The following is a 13,149-nucleotide window of genomic DNA, read 5'->3' as shown; positions in this document are numbered from 1 at the left end:
CCCTTTAACATGTAATCTTCTCTGTCTCGACCACTCCCTGTGGGAAAATATTCTGTATTCCAACTAACTTCTGGGTGAAGGATTACCTCCTGCCTTCCTTTTCCCACAAATGACAATTTTTGACCCTCACAACAATAACAACTTGTATTCATATAGCGCCTTTAATGTAATAAAATTGTGGTGGAAGGATTAACGGTCAACCTGGAACTGAGTACAGTACCACCGACTGGTGATATAAGAAGACACCTGGATCATAGAACCTTACAGTACAGAAGGAGGCCATTTGGCCCATCGATTCTACAACAACCGCGATCCCTATCCCTGTAACTCCATTCATTTACCCTAGCTGGTCCTTTTGACACTAAGGGGCAATTTAACACAGCCAATCTACCTAATCCGCACATCTTTGGACTGTGGGAGGAAATCGAGCACCCGGAGGAAACCCACGCAGACAGCGGGGAGAATGTGCAAACTCTACACAGACAATGACTCAAGACAGGAATTGAACCTGGGTCCCTGGCACTGTCAGGCAGCAGTGCTAACCACTATGCCATTGTTTTGCCCACTTGAGCTAGAGTTTCGGTCAGTGTAGAATTAGATGCAAACATGGAAGAGCATGTTTGAAGCCCCCTGCATACCTGTACCCTCACCTGCAAATATGTACATAGTTTAGTAATGTTAATAAAGACTTCTGTGTAACTTCTACAAGATTGCCTAAGCAGTACACACCATGGATAGCAAAAACCCAAACAAAAAAATGTCCCAAAGTTCTTCACAGTGTTTTGACACCAAGCCACAGAAGGAGATATTAAGTCAAGTGACCATGAGCTTGGTCAAAGAGGTAGGTTTAATGAGTGTCATAAAGGAGCAAGTAAATACAGAGAGGTATAGGGTTTTAAGGAAGAAATTTCTGAGCTTAAGGCCTGGACAACCTAATACATAGCCTCGACGGGCTGAGTGATTAAAATCTGGGATCCTTAAGAGGATAAAGTTCGATACTTAGGAGGTGAGCAAAGCAATGGCAAGATGAGGAAAAAGACTTTTTATTGCAGCAAGTGGTTAGAATCTGAATATCCTGTGTGTGGTGGAGGTAGATCCGGAATAGAATTTGGCAAGCACCTAAAGAGAAAAGGTTTACAGTGTGTCGGGGGAAAAGGGAGGGTGGTAATGGGACTAGCTGAGCTGGTTTTTACAGAAGGCTAGCTTGGCCGCAACCATCCGCATGGCCCATTCTGTGCTGTAACTATTGAAATACAGTCACTTGTTGTAATGCGGGGAAAAGTAGGGCGTGTCTCTAAATGGGAGGAAAATGCTCTCTGCACCCATCAGCTGCATGGATTCTGGGTAGTTCAGTTTGTGGTCTGTGAAATAGGTGCACGTCATGCTCAGCTGGCAAAATAATTGACGGCAGAGGGAAAATAACACAACTGAAAAGGGAAGGAATCCACGCAGCTCATCTGCACCCTCTGCTGCCTGATAAACTGAAGGAACGCAGCAAGAATAAAAGAACAGCAGGAGAGCAAAGCGAGGCCAGCAGCAGGAGCACAGCAATGGCAGGCTGGATACAGGGACGGTATATGGGCAGGACACAGTGGGAGGGACGTAAGAGGGGATCCATTGGTGGGGGTGGGGGGAACACAAGGGGTGGTGGGGGGGAATACAAGGGGTGGTGGGGGGGATACAAGAGGTGATGGGGGGGAATACAAGCGGTGGTGGGGGGGAATACAAGGGGTGGTGGGGGGGAAATATAAGGGGTGGGGGATACAAGGGCAGGATGGGGATACAGTGGGAGTACAGGGGGGATGGGGATACAAGGGGGTACAGGGGGGATGGGGATACAAGGGGGTACAGGGGGGATGGGGATACAAGGGGGTACAGGGGAATTAACAGGTGGGGTGTACGAGGGGTGTACAAAGGGGGCATAGAAGGTGGAGGAAAGGGGAATACAAGGAGGAACAGGGTACAAGTGGGGGACAGGGGGTACTGTTGTTCAGGTGATTTAGCACAGTGCAACAGCTTTCGAAGAAGAAAATCAAGTTGTGGCCTCATAGGAAAACAGGTTGGTTGGTTGAGTGTTTCACTTTTTTGATCTCTAAGCTGAAGCACTCATTCAAACTAGGAGCTATGAAAATAAAGACTTCAATCAGGCTAAGCACGTTGTTAAAGGCAGGCCCTGAGGCATTAATTAAAATTCATAGTTTAAACATGATGATAACTAGATTTTAGAAGAAGGGAAACTGCCTAATTATTTTAGATTTGAACAAATAACTGATGTAAAAGACTAAGACTAAACCCAATTTGATATTTTATCATATAATTAAAATCATTGCACAATTAATCAATCAGATCGAGGGTAAGGTTAAAAAATAAATATTAGAGGATAATTAAGCTAAAAAAGGTTGACTTTTTAGTAACTTAGAACAGGAGATATAGCTGGTTAGAAGATAGATGGGAGACTTTTTTTCAAATTTAGGTTTTACGTTTAATCATCTAAGTAATAAGGCAGTTCAGACACATGGAGCACTCATCATGTTCTATGCGGGGAGGCAATGGCCAAGTGATACTATCACTAGACTGTTAATCCAGAAACTCAGCTAATGTTCTGGGGAACTTTCAGGTTCGAATCCCGCTATGGCAAATGGTGGAATTTGAATTCAATAAAAAATATCAGGAAGTAAGAATCTAATGATGACCATGAAACCATTGCCAATTGTCGGAAAAACCCATTAGGTTCACAAATGTCCTCAGGAAAGGAAATCTGCCACCCTTACCTGGTCTGGCCTACATGTGACTCCAGAGCCACAGCAATGTGGTTGACTCTCAACTGCCCTCAGGCAATGTGGAGTGAGCAATGAATGAAGGTAATAAGAAGTCTCACAACACCAGGTTAAAGTCCAACAGGTTTATTTGGTAGCAAAAGTCACTAGCTTTCGGAGTGCTTGCTGCCCCTTCGCCAGGTCAGTGGGAGTTCTGTTCACAAACAGGGCATATAAAGACACAAACTCAATTTACAAAATAATGATTGGAATGTGAGTCTTTACAGGTAATCAAGTCTTAAAGGTACAGACAATGTGAGTGGAGAGAGCGTTAAGCATAGGTTAAAGAGATGATTATTGCCTCCAAATATTCAGCCTCTGATCTTCGGGTCCTCCAAGGCGGCCTTCACGACACACGACGACACAGAGTTGCTGAGCAGTGACTGATAGCCAAGTTCCACACACATGAGGACGGCCTCAACCGGGATCTTGGGTTCATGTCATACTATCTGTAACCCCCACAACTTGCCTGGACTGCAAAATCTCATTAACTGTCCAGTCTCCACTCACATCGTCTATACCTTTAAGACTTGATTACCTGTAAAGACTTGCATTCCAATCATTATTTTGTAAACTGAGTTTGTGTCTTTATATGCCCTGTTTGTAAATAGAACTCCCACTCACCTGACGAAGGGGCAGCACTCCGAAAGCTAGTGGCTTTTGCTACCAAATAAATCTGTTGGACTTTAACCTGGTGTTGTGAGGTTTCTTACTTGAAAAATGATCATTTCGGACAAAATTAACCATCATTTGCACATTTGTGGATTAATTGAGGAAAGCCAGCATACATTTGTTAAAGGCAAATTGTTTTTAACTAAATTGCTTGAGTTATTCAACAAGGTAACAGAGAAAGTTGGCACAAGCACTATGGTTGATGTTGTCTACATGGATGTCCGAGGCGCTTGATAAATGACCACATAACAGGTTTGTCAGCAAAGTTAAAGCTCTTAGAATAGACCTACCAATAGCAGTGTGAATACAAAATTGGCTGAGTAAGAGGAAACAGAGTTTGATTGTGAACAGTTGTTTTTCAGACTGGAGAAATGTTTCCCAGGTTTGGTTCCAGGGCCACTGGTTTTCTCGATTTCTGCTCATGGTCGAGGCTTGGGTGCACAGGCCACAATTTCAATGTTTGATGGCACGGTGACAAATGACTTGATAGTATTGCAAACCGTGAGGAGAACGGCGATGCACTTCAAGAAGGTATAGACAGGCCACCTGGCAGGTGAAATTTAATGCAGAGGAGTGTGAAGTTATTCACTTTGTTTGAAAAAAATGAGGAAAGGCAACACAAAATAAAGGGTGACATTTTAAAAGGTGGCACAGAGGAAGGAGGACAACCTGGGGCTTTCTATACACAAATCATTAATGGTGGCAGGGCAGGTTGGGGAAGTCCAGGATTCTGAGCTCTATGTTCAGAAGTATAATACATGGGAAAGGAAGTTATGATGAAACTTCATTTTATACTATTTCAGTATTGAAAATCATGGAGGGGAGGGGGCGGTGAACAGAGCGGAGAAAGAAACTGTTCTCATTGGTGGAAAGAACCAAAGGATACAGATTTAAGCTGATTGGCAAAGAGACCTACGGTGACATTGGGGGAAATATATTTTGTTTTACACAGTGAGTGGTTAGGCTCTGGAATAAACTGCCCTGGTTGAGGCAGATTCAAATCATGGCTTTCAAGAGGAAATTGGATGCAAGGCTTTGAGGAAAGGCTGGGGGGATGACACCAGCTGAGTTCCTCTTGAGGACAGCACGGACAAGATGGGACAAATGGCCTCTTTGTGCTGTAACCATTCCATGATTCTACAGCTCTGTGGTAAAGGCTGTTGTGTACCCTCTGCTGGTTGAGTGTGTGTGTGTGTGTGTGTGTGTGTGTGTGTGCGTGCGCACTCTCAGTTGGCTGGTTTCAGGAAATCTCTGAGGAATCATTGACTAACGCTACAGGAGGAGATCACCATTCTCCAGCTGTTCCCAGATATTCAAATGGCCCTTGCTTTCCAATTGGAGATATCTATTCCAATCTATTCTCCTCCTCTTTTCTGATTTCTGTAAGGTATCCAATATCATTTTAAATTGTTACAATAGGTTTCTTTGCCTCAATAGCTACTTGTGTTAAGGCATTCCACACACAAATAATACAGACAAGCTGAAGGGGAAATAGATTTCTTTTGATGCTAAAGCTACAATTACAACAGTTCTGAGCAGACAACAGCAACAACAATTTGCACTTGCAACCACATTTAATGTGGAAAAAAATCCCAAAGACTTGTATTGCCACACAAGAATTGACATTGGGTCACACAAGGAAATATCAGAAAAGGTAAACTTGGTCAAAGAGGTGGATTTATGGAACCATAGAATCCCTACAGTACAGGAGGCGGCTGTTCAGCCATTCGAGTCTGTGCCAACTCTCTGAAAGAACATCTTAAAAAGTCTGACAACACCAGGTTTTAGTCCAACCGATTTATTTGATAGTAAACTCACTAGCTTTCGCGGGGCTTCCCTCTTCTTCAGGTGAATGGAGAGTTCTGGCCTCGGACAGCGCATATAAAGCGCAGACAGTTTACAGATTACTGATTAGAATGCGAATCTTTACACCTAACCTGCTGTTCAAGTCCTAAAGTGGCTGACAATGTGAGTGGAAGGAGCGCTGATCACAGGTTAAAGAGATGTGTATTGTCTCCGGACAGTACAGTAAGTGAGGTTTTGCAAACCCAGGCAAGTCACGGGGGTTACAGATAGTGCGACATGAACCCAAGGTCCCTGTTGAGACCGTCCTCATGTGTGCGGAACTTGGCTATCAGTCTCTGCGCTGTCGTGTGTCGTGAAGGCCGCCTTGGAGAATGCTTACCTGAAGGTCAGAGGCTGAATGCATGTGACCACTGAAGTCTTCGCCAACAGGAAGGGAACAGTCTTGCCTGGTGATTGTCGAGCGATGTTCATTCATCCGTTGTCGTAGCGTCTGCATGGTCTCCCCAGTGTACCATGCTTCGGGACATCCTTTCTTGCAACATATCAGGTAGACAATGTTGGCCGAGTTGCAAGAGTATTTACTGTGTACCTCATAAGAACAGGATATGGCGCTCAACTCATAGATCAACAGTTCCGATGCGCCACAGCGAAAAACCACACCGATCTCCTCAGAAGACAAACACGGGACACAGTGGACAGAGTACCCTTCGTCGTCCAGTACTTCCCCAGAGCGGAGAAGCTACGACATCTTCTCCGGAGTCTTCAACATATCATTGATGAAGACAAACATCTCGCCAGGGCCATCCCCACACCCCCACTTCATGCCTTCAGACAACCACGCAACCTCAAACAGACCATTGTTCGCAGCAAACTACCCAGTCTTCAGGAGAACAGTGACTACAATACCACACAACCCTGCCACAGCAACCTCTGCAAGACATGCCGGATCATCGACATGGATACCATCATCACACATGAGAATACCATCCACCAGGTACAGGGTAAATACTCTTGCAACTCGGCCAACATTGTCTACCTGATACGTTGCAAGAAAGGATGTCCCGAAGCATGGTACATTGGGGAGACCATGCAGACGCTACGACAACGGATGAATGAACATCGCTCGACAATCACCAGGCAAGACTGTTCCCTTCCTGTTGGCGAACACTTCAGTGGTCACGGGCATTCAGCCTCTGACCTTCAGGTAAGCATTCTCCAAGGCGGCCTTCACGACACACGACAGCGCAGAGTTGCTGAGCAGAGACTGATAGCCAAGTTCCGCACATATGAGGACGGTCTCAACAGGGATCTTGGGTTCATGTCACACTACCTGTAACCCCCATGACTTGCCTGGGTTTGCAAAATCTCACTTACTGTACTGTCTGGAGACAATACTCTTTAACCTGTGATCAGTGCTCCTTCCACACACATTGTCAGCCACTTTAGGACTTGAACAGCAGGTTAGGTGTAAAGATTTGCATTCTAATCAGTAATCTGTAAACTGTCTGTGCTTTATATGCTCTCTCTGAGGCCAGAACTGTCCATTCACCTGAAGAAGAGGGAAACCCCTCGAAAGCTAGTGTGTTTATTATCAAATAAATCGGTTGGACTAAAACCTGGTGTTGTCAGACTTTTTACTGTGTTTACCCCAGTCCAACGTCGGCATATCCACATCAAAGAACATCTTATCCAGGCCTACCACACTCCTGTAACCCCATGCATCTACCATCATTAATCCACACAAACCTGCACAATTTTAGCGTGTGGAAGTGGAACACCTGAAGGAAACCAGTGCAGACATGGGGAGAATGTGCAAACTCCACACAGACAGTCACCTGAGGCTGGAATGGAACCTGGGTCCCTGATGCTGGGAGGTAGACATGCTAACCACTGTGCCACCGTGCCGCCCCACCTCTTAAAAGGGAGGAGAGAGATAGGCGGATTTAGCACACAAGTGGTTAGCCATCCATCACCTGAAACTCTGCTGGGATTGACATTCCTCTGCTAAAACCAGTCATTACTAATGGTAGAGAGATAAGGTAACCACTGGGAATGATTCTCCATTATCAGCCATCTCCTTAAAAACTTCTCCCCCTGCTCTTTCCACAGGTTTCTTACAAAAATAAGGGGAGGAGGTGGTGCAGTGGCATCGTCACTAGAATTCTATTGATGACCGTGAAACTTCTGTTGATTGCTGTTAAAAAAATCCCACCTGGTTCACTAATGTCTCTTCAAGGAAGGAAATTTGCCATCCTTGCCCTGTCTGGATCACACCTGTGAGAAATTAAGGGGTTAACATCTCAAGCAACTAAGAACTTGATTTCAAAATGACAAGCTTAAGACATCTGTGATTAATGAATTTACCCTTTAACAGTTCTCTTTCTTTCAACATAGTGATATTATGACCTAAGATATCGTTAACCTGACTAGAACAAAGGGGGTATTGTAATTAGTTATATTGTATCAGATTGCATGTGATCGGAAGGATTGCACAAGCTACGTAAAGAGGGATTGTCCCATTATTCAGCGTGCCTTTGCTACCTGACTCCCAGCACTAAGTGAAAGTTACATAGCAAAGGCTTGCCAGCTTGCATATGTCAGAAAAATAAAGAACTTTTGAATCGGACAGTGGTTGGTGTTTGCCTTTGTATCAAGGACGGAAGAGTCCCTTGAAAAACGAACTTAACAGATGTACTCCAAGTCCACAACAATGTGGTTAACTCTTAAACAGCCCTGTGAAATGGCCTAACAAGTCATTCAGTTCAAGGGCAATTAGGGATGGACAGTAAATGCCAGCCTGTGACACCCATATCCCATGAACAAAGATAACCACCCCAATACCTCTAACTCCAATATCTTAGCAACCTGCATCAACCCTCCCCAGCAAGCTAATCCCTTCCACCATGACTTCAGTTACCAAGTTCCACACTCCAGAATTCCCCCTCTTGTGCTTCTCTACTTCGCTGTCCTCTTATAAGATCCATCCTGAAGCAACCTCTCAAGCCAAGCTTTTAATCACCCCTCCTAATATCCCCTTATTTTGGCCTGTGTCCATGTTTCCTTGCTGCTTCTGTGAAGTATCTTAAAGTGTTTTTCTGGAGTAAGTTTGCTGTGTATAGGTGACAATAGCTGCTCTCGCAACAATAATTTAAGTCGAATAGTTGTTTGGTAAGATTTCTGAGAAAAGTTACATGCTGTTGAAGCTTTTTGTCTTGCACTCATCAGGACAGCTTCACAAGAATACTGAATCTTAAAGGGAACAACAATTCTTGCTGCATGAGAAGAGAGTGCTTGATAAGTTGGCAAGTGGACTCTAATTGGTTGAGGCATTGCCATGGAGAATGCACCAGGGAACTGTTAACTGCCAAGTTTTTGTAAACATTCAAAATAGGCAGGTCAAATCTGATTGGTCAAGGCATTGCCATGGGGAATGAACCAAGGATGGCTGTTCGTGCCAAACTATATTTTTTTGCATTGTTTTGTGCAATGAATGGTTTTGAAATGCAATGGCCATTGGTTCCATGAATAGAGGAATGTTGCAGATCTATTATTAAAGGATTGTGCTTAAGCCTTCGTACAAATCTACAGGGGTCAGTCCAGTTGTAAATCCCTGCCTCATTCTGCCAAATGGCCAGGATATTGTAATTTCCGTCTTTCTGCTATCATGATGCCCTCCTTGACAAACTAAAACAACACATTTCCATCTCCAAGACTGGGACAGAATCAGTGGACAAGCTACATCCAGCTTCCCATAACTAAACTCCTACAGATCCTTAAACAAAGAGCATTGAGTTTAGTCAATGTGCTTTTGTGATATTGCTGCAATGTGACATTATCACCACAAGATGGTGTGTTACTCTGAAACACAGGTGACAAAGATCGGAATGTACAACAATGGTTGCCAAGTATTTTCCAAAGTGACCGACCCAGTTATTAAATTTGAAAATGAACCCCAGGTGCAAAAAGAAACTAAACAGCTGTAAAGCAACATATAATAAATATTCAGTATATAATGATTAAAGTTTGCACATTATAGATCAATATGGTTTGGTATCGGAGATGGCTGATTGGAATATATAGAATCCCTTCAATGCAGAAAATGGCCATTTGGCCTGTTAAACCTGCACCAACAACAATCCTATCCAGGCCCTATCCCTGTAACATATTACCGTGCTAGTCCCCCTGACACTAAAGGGCAATTTAGCATGGCCAATCTACCTAACCTGCGCATCTTTGGACAGCTGTAGAACTTTGGGGAGGTCAGTTGAGATCTTCCGCTGCACTTGCTTCCATGGGTGAACATGCCAATTCTGGATAGGCAAAGTCTGTCACAAACACTGCGCATTAAGCTGTCCCTTGCCAGTAGTGTGGGATGATTCTCTGCTGATGTCTTGCTTGCAGGGCTGGGTCTGCTTTGGAATTTCTAGAGCCGCAAGCCTCTGGCCCAGAGCTGGTGTCTCCAATTGCAGCAATCACCAGCCAGATCTCCCTCCTGTTGTGATTGAAATTTCACCACCTGCTATGGTGGGATTCGAACCTGGGTCCTCTGAGCTTTACCCTGGGGTCTCTGGATTACTAGTGCAGTGAGGTTACCACTACGCCACTGTCTCTTCTTACATACCATACCTTTGCCTTGGATTTCAGTCTTGATATGTTAACGAGTTTTTTTCATCTGATAATATGTCCTTCCATGTCGGCAGGGAAGGCATTAGGCAATAGGATATCAATAGAAAAGGATATCAAACAGAGACACCAAGAGGTGTGCAGGCAAAGACAGGGTTGGACACTGTCCGTCCTTCCACATTGGAAGGAGGGGTGTTTACATCCTCCATTGAATCCCTAGAGTGCAGAAAGAGGCCATTTGTGCCATTGAACCTGCACCAACAAGAATCCCACCCAGACCCTTTCCCCGTAACTCCATATATTTGCCCTGCTTGGCCCCTGACACTAGGGTCAATTTAGCATGGCCTTTCAACCTAACCCACACATCTTTGGAGTGTGAGAGGAAAACAGAGCACCTGGAGGAAACCCATGCAGACACGGGGAGAACGTGCAGCCGCCGCACAGACAGTGACCGGAGGCTGGAATTGAACCCGGGTCCCTGGCGCTGTGAGGCAGCAGTGCTAACCACTGTGCCGTGCTGTCCCTGTTATTGATTCTACGACCTGAACTGGGATTGCAGGTCTTGGCAGACATTTTCTGGCCATTCCTGCCAGTGGGATCTTCTGGTTCTGCTGACAGTGACCACCCTTCCAGGAGCTTCCACCGCCATTGCATGGGGGGGGGGGGGCCAGAAAATCCCACCCACAATTTGTGAATACCTGATATTTACTATTAGTTAATTCATCTCTCTCTCCATACAGCTATGATTTCCTGTCACAACATTGAGCTGTCTCTTGTGTTTTAGTTCTCACCAAGTGCTGTTTCGTCATTCGTCTTGTGGTGAAATGCTTTCTGACTTCATTGGTTTTCCCAGCACAATAAAAGCCCGTAAGAAATAAAGACTAGCATCTATATAGCGCCCTTCACAATCTCGGCACTTCCCAAAGCTCTTTACAGCCAATAAAATCTTTTTGTGAAGTGTAGTCAATGTGCAATTTGAGAAAATTATCACCCAATTTCTGCACAGCAACTTTTTATAAACAGCAATGTGATCAGTGATCAATTTGGTTTGGTGGTGTTGTTGACCGGGGGCAAATATTGGCCAGGACATTGGGGATAACCTTTTTGAAATAGAACCTTGAAATTTTCTCTGTCCAGCTGAGAGAATAAACATCCTAACTGCTCACTCTCCATATTCTCGAATATACATCACCTTCCAATATCCAAAAATGTATGGACTCATGTCACTGCAAAAAGTCTCATAACACCAGGTTAAAGTCCAACAGGTTTATTTGATATCATGAGCTTTCAGACGAAGGAGCAGTGCTCCGAAAGTTTGTGATTTCAAATAAACCCATTGGACTTTAATCTGGTGTTATGGCTTCTTACTGTGCCCACCCCAGTCCAACACTGGCATCTCCACATCTTATAACACTGTCACAGAATTCTACAATCTATCCACACTGAATTTGTAAGAACTCTCCACTTCTTCCCTTTTGCGATTATTTTAAATTGGTGCCTCCTTGTTACTGCCCGGTGACCAGTGGGGAAAATCTGTCACCTTATTATATACCCCGTCACAATCCTGGTGACATTTAATTCATTCCCTAACCTTCTCAACTTCAGTGAAAGATGTCCTAATTTACTATACTGGCTTACCCAAGCTAACTGAGACCCAATTAAGGTCCTGTACCAGTTCATCACATCCCCTTGGTTTTATATTCCATGTCCCTGGACCTAAAACCAATGTCTTTGTCACCGGTGAACGGGTTTTCACTATGTTGATCTGTGGATGTGCACAGCGACGTATATCTGCTTCTCTACTCCATTTCAGATGTCAACAGCAGCCTTTCATATTTCCTTGGCCAGTTTGTCTTCCCGTTCTGCAGCCAGGTTTGCACTCTAGATGATGTTGGGTTAATCTTTTCTACCCACTTGGTATTCCATGGAATCCCTTCATATCCTCCTTGGGTTCTGCAATAACTGTCTGACTCTATATTCAGCCAAAGAGTGTAGAATCTAAGTATTATCAATCTCTCTTCAAAGTTCAGTGCTTTGAATCATAGAATCTTTACAGTGCAGAAGGAGGCTATTTGGCCCATCAAGTCTGCACTGACTCACCAACAGAGCATTTTAATCAGTCCCCTCCTCAAGTAACCTTGCATATTTACCATGGTTAATCCCCCTAACCTCACATCCTTAGATACTAAGGGGCAATTGAGCATGACCAATTCACCTAAGCTGCACATCTTTGGACTGTGGGAGGAAACCGGGGCACCTGGAGGAAACCCACATAGACATGGGGAGAATGTGCAAACTCCATACAGACAGTGACCCAAGGCTGGAGTCAAACCTGGGTCCCTGGTGCTGTGAGGCAGCAGTGCTAGCCAGTGACCAGAGTCTTTGAGAGGTATCCTGACCACAGCAAGAAGCAGCTTAGCTTTGGATCAATACTTTGGCAAAAGATCCGTCACCTAGCGGCACAAGGAGGCCTCTGCCACCTCCAAGCCCTGCACCAAGTCAAACACTATCCTGATCTGGAACTGTATTTCCATTCCTTCATCATCATGGGTGAAAGTCCAGGAACTTCCTCCCTATTTTTTCACCCGCCCATGGTTTTGAGAGGGGTAGGGAGCATATGTATTGTAAGCAACAAAGCATCCCAACTGTGTGGTACAGGATAGATGAGTCTTTACCTGTCATAGAATCATAAAATCCCTACAGTGCAGAAAGAGGCCATTTGGCCCATCGAGTCTGCGCCAATGACAATCCTATCCAGGCCCTCTCCCCATTACACCACATATTTACCCTGGTAATCCCCCGACACTAAGGGGCAATTTCGCATGGCTGGTCAACCTTAACCTGCATGTCTTTGGACTGTGGGAGAAACTGGAACACCCGGAGGAAACCCACACAGACATGGGGAGAACATGCAAACTCCACACAGACAGTGACCCAAGCTGGGAATTGAACTCGGGTCCCTAGCACTGTGAGGCAGCAGTGCTAACCACTGTACCACTGTGCTGGGTTCAGGTGAATATAAAAGATTCCTGGCATTATTTCAAAGAAGAGCAGAGATGTTCTCCCTGGTGGCCAGACAAATATTTACCTTTCATAGGCTCGGAGTCAATAAAACTGTAAACCATGCCCCAGGGAGGAGGATGAAAATGTACGATGCATTGACACCACAAAATTGATGAGATGCAAGTTGTTGGAAAGTTTGGTTTGGAAAGAATCCAAAATGAAGGCTGAA

The sequence above is a fragment of the Carcharhinus amblyrhynchos genome, chromosome 30, assembly GCF_965287045.1.
Source record: "Carcharhinus amblyrhynchos chromosome 30, sCarAmb.v2.hapA, whole genome shotgun sequence".
Classification (NCBI taxonomy): domain Eukaryota; kingdom Metazoa; phylum Chordata; class Chondrichthyes; order Carcharhiniformes; family Carcharhinidae; genus Carcharhinus; species Carcharhinus amblyrhynchos.
This window is presented reverse-complemented; position numbering follows the sequence as displayed.